Source organism: Pelodiscus sinensis, chromosome 7, assembly GCF_049634645.1.
Source record: "Pelodiscus sinensis isolate JC-2024 chromosome 7, ASM4963464v1, whole genome shotgun sequence".
Classification (NCBI taxonomy): Eukaryota; Metazoa; Chordata; order Testudines; family Trionychidae; genus Pelodiscus; species Pelodiscus sinensis.
In genome coordinates, this window is record NC_134717.1 from 17,484,873 (window position 1) to 17,499,114 (window position 14,242).

The 14,242-nt window shown below is 41.0% G+C and overlaps 1 protein-coding gene across 1 annotated transcript in view; it reads right to left on the reverse strand.

Annotated features, from left to right (window-relative positions):
- The window catches only part of ZRANB3 (zinc finger RANBP2-type containing 3), a 124,610-nt gene that overhangs the window by 89,366 nt on the left and 21,002 nt on the right, over window positions 1-14,242 (reverse strand). The window lies entirely within an intron of this gene.

The window sequence follows — 14,242 nt, forward strand, 5'->3', positions numbered from 1 at the left end:
GTCTAACACTGTTCCTCCTTGGTTGACTCCCAGAAGCCTGCTCATAGCACCCAGGAAGGTCCCGTACAATTGATTTAAAAGATTCAATCCCAATAAACTGTTATTTGTTCCACAATCTGAATTTTACATTTGTGCCCAGGTAATATAGCAACAACAGGCTATATCTCTAGGCTGAAAACTGATTTTGTCCAATAGAGTCTAGAATGAGAAAAGTTAAGCCATGCTGTGAAAAAAAAAGTATTGATTGGTTTGTACTATAACTCCTCCAATTTATGATCACTTGAGTGGTACTGGACTATATAGCTACTCACCTGTCATTATAGCCTGAATTTATAGAATTTGTGTCATCACTTAATGACTTCAAGATGTCTATTTAGTATTACATAACCTTTTAAAAGGGAAATCTTTGTTTAAGCTTAAAAGCTCTCACTTCTCTATCTCCCACATTAATGTATTCAGACTAGCTGCCAACACCAGACTCAAATTGCATGCTAAGTAGGAGAAACAGATCTTCAGATACATATGAAGGTACAAATCTGTATTTCTAGTTCACGTATTTTGACTACAAGACGACAGACTTCTTGTTCTCTGAAGTTCAATTAGTCATTTCCTCTCCACTGGTAGTTACTCAATTTAGGCTTCATCATTCATATCCCATCTGCTCCTATGACACCTTAATAATAACTATACCCAAGAATGCAAATCCAAGCTCTGAGACACTCCGTTTCATATCCTGCTAAAGGATCAGTGCACATAGCCAAAGTTTCAGAAACTCAGGAAGAACAATATTAGATACTTTGGACACATATTTAGCAATACAGTCCGAACATTTTGAGAACATTATGGTCAAATATAAATATCGTCACTGTTTTAAGAAAAAGAGAAGATTTTTTTTTATTGACTGTATCTGCTTTCATAGAGATTCAGTGACTCGTGCTAGAACCTCTGTGCATATATCTGAGAAGATGGCTGTTATTCCAACAATAAGCATTAGAATCTCACTCCAATCTACTGCACATGCTGGTGTAATGATAGGATAAGCAATGGCTCCATATGCAATGATGATACTTCAGAAGTTCAGTTCATAAAAGAAGGCTTGCAGAGTGATCTTAGGAACTACAATATTATTTCTGTTTAATGTGTTTACTTTAGAATAATAACGCAAAGTCTAAAGTGCACCATTAAAATACAGACATCAAAAGTTAAAAAGGAAGATTTGCCTGATCAGCTATCATGGCAAGCATACATGTATGTGGGGAAAAGAGCGAAGTGCACAAGGGCATTAATGGCTCAAATGCAAGCATCAGGTACTATAAGTAATGTTTCTCTCTCCTCAAACTCATTTAAATGTTTCCTCCCTTCAGGTTTCACTAAGTTCCATCACTATGCCTTTAAAACCCTGCTCTAAATAGGTACACCAATATAGTTTAAAGAGTTCATGCTAAACCAGATGGACCAGAGCCCTTATTGGGCCATGAAGCCAGATAAAAACCAGTTACTTACTTCGTAACTGTTGTTCTTCGAGATGTGTATTGCACCTCCAGCTTGAGAAGATGCTCGTGAGAAGGGTTCCTGAACAGGGACGGGGAAGGTAGATGGGAAGAAGGGCAGGAGTAGAAGGGGATGAAATATCCTCTCCTCACCGTGTCCAGAACCCAGCAGTCCATTGTAATATGCGACTAGGCACGGTGAAAGGGGGAAAGTTGATCAGTGAATGACCTGCGATCTGAGACTGGTGCACTGTCCTCACTCGCACTTTCAAAGATTTGGCCTGGGGCCTGCTAGAGAGGCCCAGCTCCCTGTTCACAGGACAAATGGGAGAGGTGTCTGTCACTTCAGTTATTGTTATTATTATAGTGGCCTCTCGGTCAGGAGAAATCCTGTCTGCCCTGGTGGAAGGGATAAGCCGGGCCAGAGTGTGGATACCTACAGACCTAAGAGATCCAGAGCGGTGCTGGGACCTGCACTAGTGCTAGGATAAAGAGCAGCACTGGGAGTGGGAAACCGATACCCTAGATCGCACCAACTCCACGTCGGATTCTGACGAGTAGTCGGACTCCAACCACGGCGGAGCCGAAGTCAGGCCCAAGGACTGGTGCCCCTCTGCTTGCCGAGCCATGGATGCCAGATTGCCCCGGTGTCGCCCGGAATCAGGGCGCTGGATGCCAATCTCTTTCTCTAGACTCCTGAGAGAGGGAGGTCATCGGTACTGAAGGGCCTGACGGTGCTGGCATCGATGTGTGCTGGGAAGCATACCACCAGACAGGGCGCCAGTGCCCGAGGTGAGACCCAGTGCTCCCGAGGAGGCAAGGGCGAGTCCACGGTCAACTCAATCAGCTCCTGCGCCACCTCGAACATACCCAGCATGGAGGTCCTCTCAACCTGTACAGGCTCCTCCATTGTGCTGCGGCCCTTGGGCACGCTCAACTGGCCGTGTTCAGGCCCAGTAGTGGTGGACTTCATGGTTGGAGTAGGCGCAACAGGGTTCCCTGACTGGGGGCGCACTGCGGGCATGTGCCAGGGCAGGGACCTGCCCCTCTCCACCCTGCTCTTCTTACGGGACACTTGGGATTGAAACTGGTGCCGCGCCGCAGGGCGCCTTCAGACTGACAAGGTCCCTGACAAACGCAGTGTCTCCCGCACCAAGGATGGTGCCGCGTTCTCTGCTGGTGCTGGGTGGAGCGTTGACTCCATGAGGAGTATCTTCAAGTATGAGTCTCTCTTGCGCTGAGTCTGGGGCTTAAAACTACGGCAGATCCTGCAGCTTGCTATGACATGGGCCTCACCTAGACACTTCAAACACAACCCGTGTGGGTCACCAGGGATGCAGGTTTTGAACAGTCAGCATAGGGCTTAAAGCAGTGAGGCCCTGGCATGCACAGGGAGCCAGGAGGGAAGGGGACGCAACAGGCAAGCCCCAACCCAACAACTTATCCAACACTGTCTAAACAGGTACTTAACAGGAGAAGCAACTTGGAAGAAACACAGGTAATCAACTAGGTGCTAACTACTCTAAAGAACTTGCAGATACTGCTGGGATCATGCTTCTTAACAAGTGAGAAGGGAGCTCCAATGACTGTCATGGGTGGCAAGAAGGAACTGAGAGGATGGAGGGCCAGTGGGGATATATATGCACCGATATAGTGGTGCCACTCCTGGGGGCTCCCCGGCTGGCCTCCTGGGTACCATTAAGGGAAAACTCTCTGACAATCCGTGCACGTGGTGCATGCACACCTAGAGTGGAATGGACACAAGCAAGCACTCAAAAAAGCATCTTGCAACACTAAAAAGGTCACTGAAGGTTTTTGAGAGTGCCATACTTTCTTGACAACTGAAGACCATTCTCCCAACACAGGCATCAGGTGTCCCTTTTCATAGTATTCTTAGGTTCCAAGATCATAAGGCAGGTACCATGTCCACTTCCATCCTATTTATAATGCTCTAGCTCAGGCAAGAGTGGAGCTGCAGTTAAGAGCCAGCTTAAAAGCTGACTTCCGGTGTGAACCACCAGAGGCAGCAACGCGGGGCAACAGGCAGTGCACGCCAGAAGCCAGCTTAAAAGTGGCTAGGCAGCAGTCTAGGAAAATTGGCTGCCACTCCGTGCTGCTGGCTGTGTATCAGAGGTGGCAGCAGCATGGGGCGGCTGCCAGCTCCCCAGGAGCAGGGCCAGCAGGCAGGAGCCAGTACATGCTGGGAGTAGGCTTAAATGCCACCCTGCACTGAAGATGCATGTAACTGCTTTTCAACATCCCTAGTGGAAACCAGAATACTATGTGAAAGTTTATTAAAATTAAGATGTCCATATTTCAGAATTACTCCTTCCATATAAGCATTCTATAGTGAACCTGTATGTTTAGAGTAAGCTCCTAGAGCTGTAATTTAACACAATATGGCTCAGCAGGCAAGAAAAGGAGAATTTCATGCTCATATTTTCTTTTATATGAAGCCAAGCAATCTATCCCCTTTAGAAACAGTTGTAGTCCAATATTAGCTAGTCTGTTCCAAGACTCTGACCTTGTAAAATCAATTATTTAGGACCATGAATCCCCTGAAAGATCACATAATCAAGCTCAAGTAAGCACTGATGGGAAATGGGGAGAAGGAAAGTCAGTTGATAGTCATGTGACAAGGCTATAAGAAAAGGTGACCTGAGTCTATAGCTCAAGCTGGAGAGAGAATTGCATGCAGCAGTAGAGCCAAGAAGGTGGGAGGCATACCAGAAGTTAGGCAATTCCCCATGAGAATTAAGCTGCACAGAGCAGGAAGTGCTGGCAGGCTCTTCAGACACTGAATCCTGGAGAGAATGGGCTTAGGATCAACCAAGCAGGTGGCAGGAACAGGGAAGGAATCTACAACCTACCTCTGAGCCCCCAGAGGCAGAAAAGGCTAAAGGAATTATTTCTGAAGTCCTGCTAATCCATGAAGCAATCCCCGGTACTCAAGAGAGGGAAGCCAACTATTTCTGGTAAAGAATTAGAATGGCTTACGACAGCGCACACACACGCACACGCACGCGCACGCACACGCACACGCACAAAAAAAGATATTTTGAAACCCATGGACATGTTAGAGTTAGTCGTCTTAACAGGAGCTATAGTAATTAAAGAACTCTCATCTGTTGACATTATGCCTCAAATGCACCTGAGTATTTTCCTTTCTTTATTTTCCTAAATGGGACACTTTGTGTTTGTAAATCTGCATGGAAACATAATGTGGTGCCAATCAAAATTATACAATACAATAAATGTACACTCATTTTATAGGCATACAAATTGTCATACTTCTCTAGATTTGTGGTCCACCTAATCTAGTATCCTATCTGAGTATGCCTAGTTCCAGATGCACTGGGACACTGCAAGATCCTCATAATATACAACAGCAGAGTAACATACGAATAAAGGAAGTTTCTTTCTAAATCTAGATGATTAACTCCACAAATGACTATCAATTGCCCTTATGAAGTTTTAACTTACCTAATATAGCTATTTATTGCTTATTTATACAACCAAATTAAACTTCTGATAAATTTTAGTAAGTTATTTATTGATTTTTTAAAATCAAGAGATACATGTAACTTTGGGAGAACAGAAGCCCTATACTTGTACATATGTTTCTGAAAGCAAGTCAGTTAAAACAAAATCACTTTAACAAGTTCTAGTAGTAAAGTGATTTTTTTCACCAAGGTTATGAAAAAATAATGCCGTTTTCTTTAATAAAAACAAGCCTCATTCAATCTGTTGGAAACATACTGTACAGAGGAAGCTGACATGTTTCCTTTGCTAGTGTGGGTGTCCTGATATCCTTGGGATTCTTACCCACTTATGTGAGTCAGTTTTATATAACACCACAACATATAATTTGCCTCCTACTCACAAGTCAACACTTTAGTACTAACATCTTACCCCAACATTATTTAAAGTATGTGAACTAAGTATATTTTTATATAAAAGTACGTAAGCAGCCATTTCATTCGTGTGTCAGTAATCACAGTATGCAGTCAGAAAATTCTAACAGTGTAGGGTGATCATCCGTCTCATTTTTACCAGGACTTCCCCGTATTTAAGATGTCCTGACATTTTTTTTAAAAGGGGCAAAATGTCCCATATTTGCACACCAAATTCTGTCCCTGGAGTTCCCTAGTCAGCGCAGCTGCAGCAGCCTACTATTTGTGGCTGGTGGTATAGCAGGCATCAGAACATGGTGTCTGGAGTCAGGCAGGGTGCAGAGGGAGAAACACAGAAAGAAACCAGTAATGTCTTCCCTTCCTGTGAAGCCCACCGTAAAGAAGGGGGAGAAGTCTGCCAGGCTTTCCAGAACATGAGGCTGAATCCCCTTTCTCTGTCATCCCCACCGCTGGCTGCAGCCCTGTTCCCAGGTGGCTCTTGCTGTGGGGCAGTTTGTCTAGATTACTTTGAGTTATGATCCCACCCTCCAAAGGAGTTGCTGCCCCTCCTAGCTTGGTATCATCTGAAAACTTAATAAGCATACTCTATGCCAATATCCAAATCATTGATGAAGATACTGAACAAAATCAGTCCCAAAACAGACTCCTATGGAACCCCACTTGTTATGCCCTTTCAGCAGGATTATGAACTGTTAAGAACTACTCTCTGTGAATGGTTATCCAGCCAGTCATGTAGCCCCATGTAAGTTGTATTTGCCTAACTAAATGATAAGATCATGTATAGCCATATCAAATCCCTTGCTGAAGTCTAGGTATACCACATCCACCGCTTCTCCCTTTTCCTCTAAACGTGTTATCCTATTAAAGAAAGCTATCATATTGGTTTGACATGATTTGTTATTTACAAATCTATGCTATAGATTATCATTCTCCTTATTATCTTCCAGTTGTTTATAGATCAATTCCTTAATTACCTGCTCCATTATCATTCCTGGCACAGAATTAAACTGACTGGTCTGTAGTTTCCTGGGTTGTTCTTATTCCCCTTTTTTTAGATGGGCACTATATTTGCCCTTTTCCAGTCTTCTGGAATCTCTCCCGCCTTCCATGATTTTTCAAAGATGATAGCTAACGGCTCAGATACCTCCTCTTTGAGTATTCTAGGATGCATTTCATTTGACACTGGTGACTTGCAGACATCTAACTTTTCTAAATGATTTTTAACTTGTTCTTTTTTTATTTTATCTTCTAAACCTACCACCTTCCCACTAGCATTCACTATGTTCGACATTTCTTCGTTATCAGACTTCTTGGTGAAGACCGAAACAAAGAAGTAATTAAGCACCTCTGTCATTTCTAAGTTTCCCGTTACCGTTTCTCCCTCCTCACTGAGCAATGGGCTTACCCTTTCCCTACTCTTACTTCTAATATATTTAGAGATAGTCTTCTACCTTTTGTCTGTAGCTATTTTGAGCTCATTTTGTGCCTTTGCCTTTCTAATCTTCCCTGTATTGTTCGCTTATATTCACCATTTGTAATTTGTTGTAGTTTCTACTTTTTATATAATTCCTTTTTAATTTTTAGATCATGCAAGATCTCCTGGTTAAGCCAAGGCAGTCTTTTGCCATACTTTCTATCTGTGCCCCGCTGTGTTAGTTTTCCAACATATGTCTGGATGGCTGACATCCCCCATCACCACGAAATCCTGCGCTTGGGATGATTTTGTTAGTTGTTTAAAAAAAAGCCTCTTCCACTTCTTCTACCTAGGTAGGTGATCTATAGTAGACCCCTAGCATGACATCACCCTTGTTTTTTTACCCCTTTTAACCTAACTCAGAGACTCTCAACACTTCTGTCTCCTATCTCCATCTCCACCTCAGTCCAAATGTATACATTTTTCATACATAAGGCAACACCACCTCCCTGTTAACCTCACCTATCCTTCCTAAGCTATACCTTTTACACTAATATCTAATCATGTGTATTATCCCACCAAGTCTCTGTGATACCAACTATGTCATAGTTGTGTTTGTTTACGAGCACTTCAAGTTCTTTCTATTGACTGCTTCCTGTTTTCAGCATCACCCTGAAAGTAAGAACAAGCATTCATATGGTATTATAGCAAACTGTGATGGTCCCTGCATGCTTTATGAAAATTGGCTTATGAATATAACTATGTATAACTCTGTGATGCTTCAGACAAATTTTCATGTTATAACCAGATAGATATGTATATCTTATTTTGGTGTATGTATCATTCTTGCATGTGATGTTGGAAATATAAAGTATGAGACTGTTTATAGTTTTAAATGTGCTAGTAAGAGCCATTACTGGTACCCCTCCCCCTTTTCTACCTGGCCCCAGAAGCGTTAATGATTTGGTGATCACCTTAACAATTTGTAAATAGCCTTGCTTGTCCTATGGGTGCAGAATATGGTTGGTCCTAGGAAAATATGTGACTATATCACCTGGTACTGGGATCTATTTTTGAACCTGGTAGTTTTTCACCAAAGGGGAGAGGGAAGGAATATAAAACAAAGAAACAAACAAACCAAAAAAGATGCCCATGCTGGGGGAGAGTGTATTTAAGCAATGGGAAGCTATCAGCCCCTAGGTCTTCAGCTAGCCTGGAAAAATGCCCTGGGACAGTCTAAAAAGGCTGGAGACCCAAGTCAGGATAAAAAAAGTTTGTCTCACACTTGAAGATTATGCCTGAAATAAGAAACTGCATGCAATGCTTCTTTGAGGATTAGAACTCTTTATACATTTTCAATTACTTTTAATTTAATAACTTACTTTGATATGTCTGTTTTCACTTGCAACCACTTTAATTATACTGTTTGCACCTAATAAAAAACATTTTTGTTTACCAATCAGGCCTAGTGTAAATAATTGTTATAGGGGAGAAGTGTGTGTGGGGGGGAGGGGGCGCGAGACAACCATTGTGCTTCTCTCGCATTGATGTGAGGGAGAACATCCTCATGAACTTTCCCTATGTACAACTTTTACACAGAGAAAGACAGATGGTGGGAAGTCCCAGAGAACATGAAGGTGGGTGTCAGTGGTGTGATCAGCACACCAGGGAACAATCTCAAGGTGACTTCTATGATCACATTACATCAAGAAATGTACATGCAATAAAGATTCATGTTCTTTCATGCTTCAACAACCATTACAGAGGACATGCGTCCATGCTGGTAATTGGTTCTGCTTGATAGCGATCCAGTACCAAGTGGACCGATGCATATTCATTTTCATCATCAGAATCAGATGCCAGTAACAGAAGGTTGATTTTTATTTTTGGTGGTTTGGGTTCTGAAGTTTCTGCATTGGAGTGTTGCTCTTTTAAGAAAGCATACTCCCCTCTCAGATTTTGGAAGGAACTTCCCAAGGTTTTAGGAATCTGTTGAGTGCTATAAGTATTTTTAGAAATCTCATACTGTTACTGTAATGGACAGGAGAAGTGCTGACCAGAACCTGGTGACTAAGGGGTTAAACTCAGGTAGCTAGCAAAGATGTTGGCCAGGGGGCCAGGAGAATCAATCGAGACAGAGGGATGAAATTTGATTTGGATATAGATTCCTTGACTACTTCCTTTATATCCTTTGAATCCTTTGGTATATATGGTTGTGACTATTTTCTTCCACTATTTGATCTGAGGAAGTGGGTCTGGCCCACGAAAGCTCATCATCTAATAAACCATCTTGTTAGTCTTTCAAGTGCTACATAGTCCTGTATTTTGTTTCAGCTACACCAGACTTTAACACGGCTACATTTCTATCACTACTTCCTTTATGTGAGAGAGAAATACCAGGAGTTGAGACACATGGAATGATATAAAACCCAGGCAGGACTACCACGTCTTCAACGAATTTGGGGCATGGGTGTGGACTGAACAAGGAGAAAATTGGAAGTAAGTAAAGGAAAAAGTAAATCTAGTCACCTTCAAGGTAATTTTTCTTTATTTTGTGGTTTGGTTTAAACCACTCTGTTTGAATTTATGCCTCCCTTCCCCATTTACCATATAGCATTGTGTTCAGAAAATTCTCTGTGTTTTAATGTTTTTCTTCTTAGTTCCTCTGTAACATCTAGCAACCAAGTATGCTTCATCAAGTTTATATTTTGTTTTGTAATTAAAAAAAAAAAAAACCACTTTAAAGTGATGATTTGATTCTTGGATCCTGGAAGGTCTGTCTGTGTGTATCCGCATGCCTCAGACTGGTAAGTCAGCTACTAGAGGCTATGTCTAGACTGCAGAATTTCTCCGGGACACCAAGGTATCCTAGAAAAACTCTGCGATGTCCAAGGAATGTGTCTGCTTTTCCAAAAAAAATTCGGAAACACAGACGTGTTTTTTCAGCATCCCTGTAAACATCGTTTTACGAGGAAGAAGGGATGTTCCGAGAAAGGGTTTTTTCCCCCCCGACATTTGGACCAGTATAGATGGGCCAAATGTCGGAAAAGCCTCTTGAAAAAAAAAAAAAAAAAAAAAAAAGAGGCATCAGAAAAAGATACACAAATTGCCAACCACAATTTTCGTATCTTTTTTTGGAAAAACAAACAAAAACAAACAAACAAACCCAGCAGTGTAGACATAGCCAGAGACTGCAGCTTTTTTCTCTCTTTTCTTTTTTTTTTTTTCAAGCACTTTTAGGGCAAAAGAGTTTGGGATACCCATGAGAGTGGATTCAAGTGTTCACCCCTGCTTTTTTAGGGATAAAAATCACATGGTGGTTGCAGCGATTCCCCCAAATCTGTGTATTGTGATTCTGGGATGAAGTTTCTGTAACCAGTGCCTGTACAGTATAAGCAAAGGGTCCCATCCCTCCTCCCCCTTTGAGCTCTTTGCAGGCAACAATCTTCTGCACTTGGAGTGCCAAAGTGGGGAACGGCCCTGACAGTGACTATCTTTACATTTTGTCAAATCTACAGTGAAAATGTATTCTTAAAACAAAGATATGCTGAATCATCATCCGAAACTTCTATAACATGAAAATACATTGCAGAGTGTGGATAAAACAGAAAAGGAAACATGCAGTTCTCACCCAAGGTTTTGTGTCACACATGTAATTAATGCATTATTTTTATAATGAGCATAGTCAGTATGGAAGCATGTCCTTTGGAATGGTGGCTGAAGCATGAAGAGGCATACCAATGTTTAGCATATCTGTCACAAATACCTTGCAATGCCAGCTACAGAAGTGCCATGTGAATACCTAGTCTCATTGGGGACACTGCAAATAAAAAGCAGGCAACATTACTTCCCATAAATGTAAAAAACTTGTTTGTCTTAGTGATTGGCTGAACTAGAAGTAGCACTGATTGAACTGTGGGCTTTAAAGTTTTACATTGTTTTGTTTGAGTGCAATTATATAACAAAAAATTATATTGACCAAGCTAAGAAAAACTGAGGGGAAAAAACAGTAACTATTAGGAAATATGTATTGAAAATTACTTTTGGGAGACAAAGTAAACACAATGGCAAAGAAAAGTCTTCTAGTTTTTATAGTGACACTTGATAGGCATCGAGTTAAATTGTGTAGAAAGCACTATCAAGAGGATTTCTTTTTGAAATACAGATGAGGGCTGGTAGACTAATTTTCAGTCATAAAACTGAGTTCCAGCAACATATAACTCTTCAAATAATGGCAGGAAACTACACAAAAAAACCTATCACACTTGCATCTGTGTTTCTCTAAGATGAGCCTCTGTACGGCCACAGAAGATGCCATCAAGTACAAGGAACCCAATTAGTGTTGGCATGCAAGAAGCACATAGGGTGTAGCCAGGGGAGGACCTGGAAGATGTCTAGGGTGAGATGAGAAATTAGAGAGATGGATAGGGACAGTGGGGTGAGGTGAAGGATGTTATGGGGAACTTGAGGAATGCAGGCTGCGGCAAGGAGAGATGTCTCTTCCCAAATCCCAGGACTGCAGTGTGGAGAGAGGGATCTTTTAAAAATACATATTATATACTTGATACAATACAGATTGTATTTAGGTTTTTTGTTTCTACTGTTAGTGTATATCTCCCTAATACCTCAAAACTGGAAATGCACATAAGAATCCCATTCTGCACATGGATTGAAAAAATTAGAGGGAGCATTGATGTGCATGTATTTAGGCACACATGGATTTACTTTGCATTTAAATATTAATCTTTTTTGTATTTTTCTTATTCATAGCTGCTGGCAAAGACAAGAAACTGGAACAAGCCCATAAAATGAAAAAGCTAATCAGTCTGTTGTAATGGATAAAGGAAGTAGTAAAGATAAAAAGAATAAAGCAAAGATTTTGACAAAATGAAAAGGTCATATACCAAACAGAGAAACCTGAAAGAAGTTAAAAGAAATGCTACATTTTATAGGAGAGAGGAGCTGAGTAATGAAAGGAAGGCATAAAAAGAGAACCAAACTCAGTAACAAGAGAAAAAAAATGAAAGAAGAAAGGAAAAAAGAATATTGAAAACTGGTTTGAACACTGCTTCCTCTTTCATGTTGTCCACGTGCGAGGACTATAGATACTTCCAAAACTGCATAGGCAGCAGAGTTAAGGACAATAAAGAGCATTTAGATAGACAAAAAGAATCCTGACCATCATATTAATCCATTCCTGGATGGAAATGGTAATATTATCAATAATAACGCAGAAAATACAGAAGTGCTCAATAGGATTCTAGATCATTTGGTAAACTGGACACCAAACCACAATATAGCTAGGTCTACACTGCGCTGTTTTGTGCAAGAAATATGAAATGAGGTGAAGCGTGGAATATCACCGTGCTTCCTTTGCATAATTAATGAGCAGCTACTTTTTGCGCAAGAGCCGTTCTTCCTGAAAAAAAAAATGCGAAAGAACGGCTCTTGCACAAGAGGGGTTTTTTGCGCAAAAGCCTCTTGTGCAAAAAGCGGCTGCTCATTAATTATGCAAATGAGTTGCAGCGATATTCCACGCTTCACCTCATTTGCATATTTCTTGCACAAAACAGCGCTGTGTAGATGTAGCAAGTGTGTGTTAATATGGCTAAATATAAATGTATGCCTCTAGGAACCAAGAACATACTTATGGGGTGGAGTACTCTATCCTGGGAAGCAATATTGTTGAACAAGATTGGGGGAGAGTGGAGGAGCAATGGACCTTCAGCTGACAGATAATGCAATCCTGGGATGCTGTGATGAGGGGTACTCCTCATATCATCCCTGAGAGTGTTGAAGTAAGCCAGGCAGGCCTAATCAGCCAATTATGCTGCAAAATCGGAAAAATTCAGACTGTGCAGAAGGCACTCATTAGGAGAAAGATCAACTGTGAAGGAACAGGTGGGGCTTCTACAAAACTACCAAGCTGGCGGGGGGGAAGTAGCAGCAGGGAGGAAGCCTGTAGTTTGCCTTCGAGATGTGGGAGAAGGAAAGAGAGAGAGGTATCCCTGAGAAAAGGGATAGGCGTCTAGGAGGAAGAGTTTACCTAACAGGCCTAGAAGAGAAAAGTCAGTCTAGAAAGTCTGGACAATGAAAACTTGGACAAGCACAGTAGGAAGTGGTTCAGGACCAAGGGGAGTAAGGTAGATGTAGCTTCCGACATTAACTGCTCACTACAGGACCCTGAGCTGGAGGGCACGGCAATGAAAGGAGCAAGTCTGGGTTTCCCTACCATCCTCTGCAGAGAGGTTATTGCAGGATGAAGTGAATGCAAAGACTACCTGAGTCACAGTGAGTGGCATAATCAGAGAAGCAGGCATGAGGACTGCCTAATGCTGTTTGTGGAAAGAGACTTTGAAAGACTCTTCTGGAAAAGGAATCACGACACTACTGGATAGCCAAGTTACAAAGTGGCATACTATATTTTAGCGATAAACTCAAAGAGCTCAAGCTATTTATCTTAACTGAAGAGAAGATTAGACGTAACCCGATTACCATCTATAAAAGGAACACATTTAATAATGGGCTTTTCACAATAGCTGAGAAAGGTATAATATGCATCAATGGCTGGAATCTGTAACTAGACAAATTCAGACCAAAAATAAGGCATAATTTTATTGATTAACAGCCAGGGTAATTACTCTTTGGAACAATTCAGACCAAAAATAAGGACCATGGTGAATTCTCTATCACTTGCAACTTTTTAAATCAAGACTGGATTTTTAAAGAAGATATGCTTTATTAATTTTGGGGCATTCTATGATTTCTATCAAGGAGGAGTCAGACTAGATAATGGTCCCTTCTGGCCTTCGAATGAATGAAAAAATATAAATTATACTAATTCTAGTTACCTACACTCCAAAACAAGAGACCATAGCATTTTCTTCTCTTTATGCAGTCTTTTATAACATAGCCTAATATACAAAACATGATTGTATTAACATATTTTATTTATGTATCAATAATGTTTTCCCCTTCTCCCAAAGAAAGCACACTAGGGGGAAAAAAAACAAAACAAAACCTTTCATTTCTGTTCCTACAATTGTCAATACTGCAATGTCAAATTCCAGGGTTTCATATCAGATTACTTTGTCCTTTGTTATTTTTCCTCCCTGTCAATGTTTCTAAATATCTTCTATTGGAAATCAGTAACTGAGTTATTTGTGGAGTTGACTTCTGCTGTAGATTGTTGTGCATTTACACTACAGGAATAATGTAAAGAAATTACAAGTATATTATATTATTTATATCTTTATATTTATAAAGATACCATTAATAAGCAAAAAAATTAACTAGGATTCATATTTGGACTAAGTGGTATGACCTCCCTCCCTTGCAGCTACATCACCATTTGTGCCAATATTGAAGTACATCTAAATTCTACTAGACAAATAGAACTGATTCTACTAATCCGAGACCAGAAT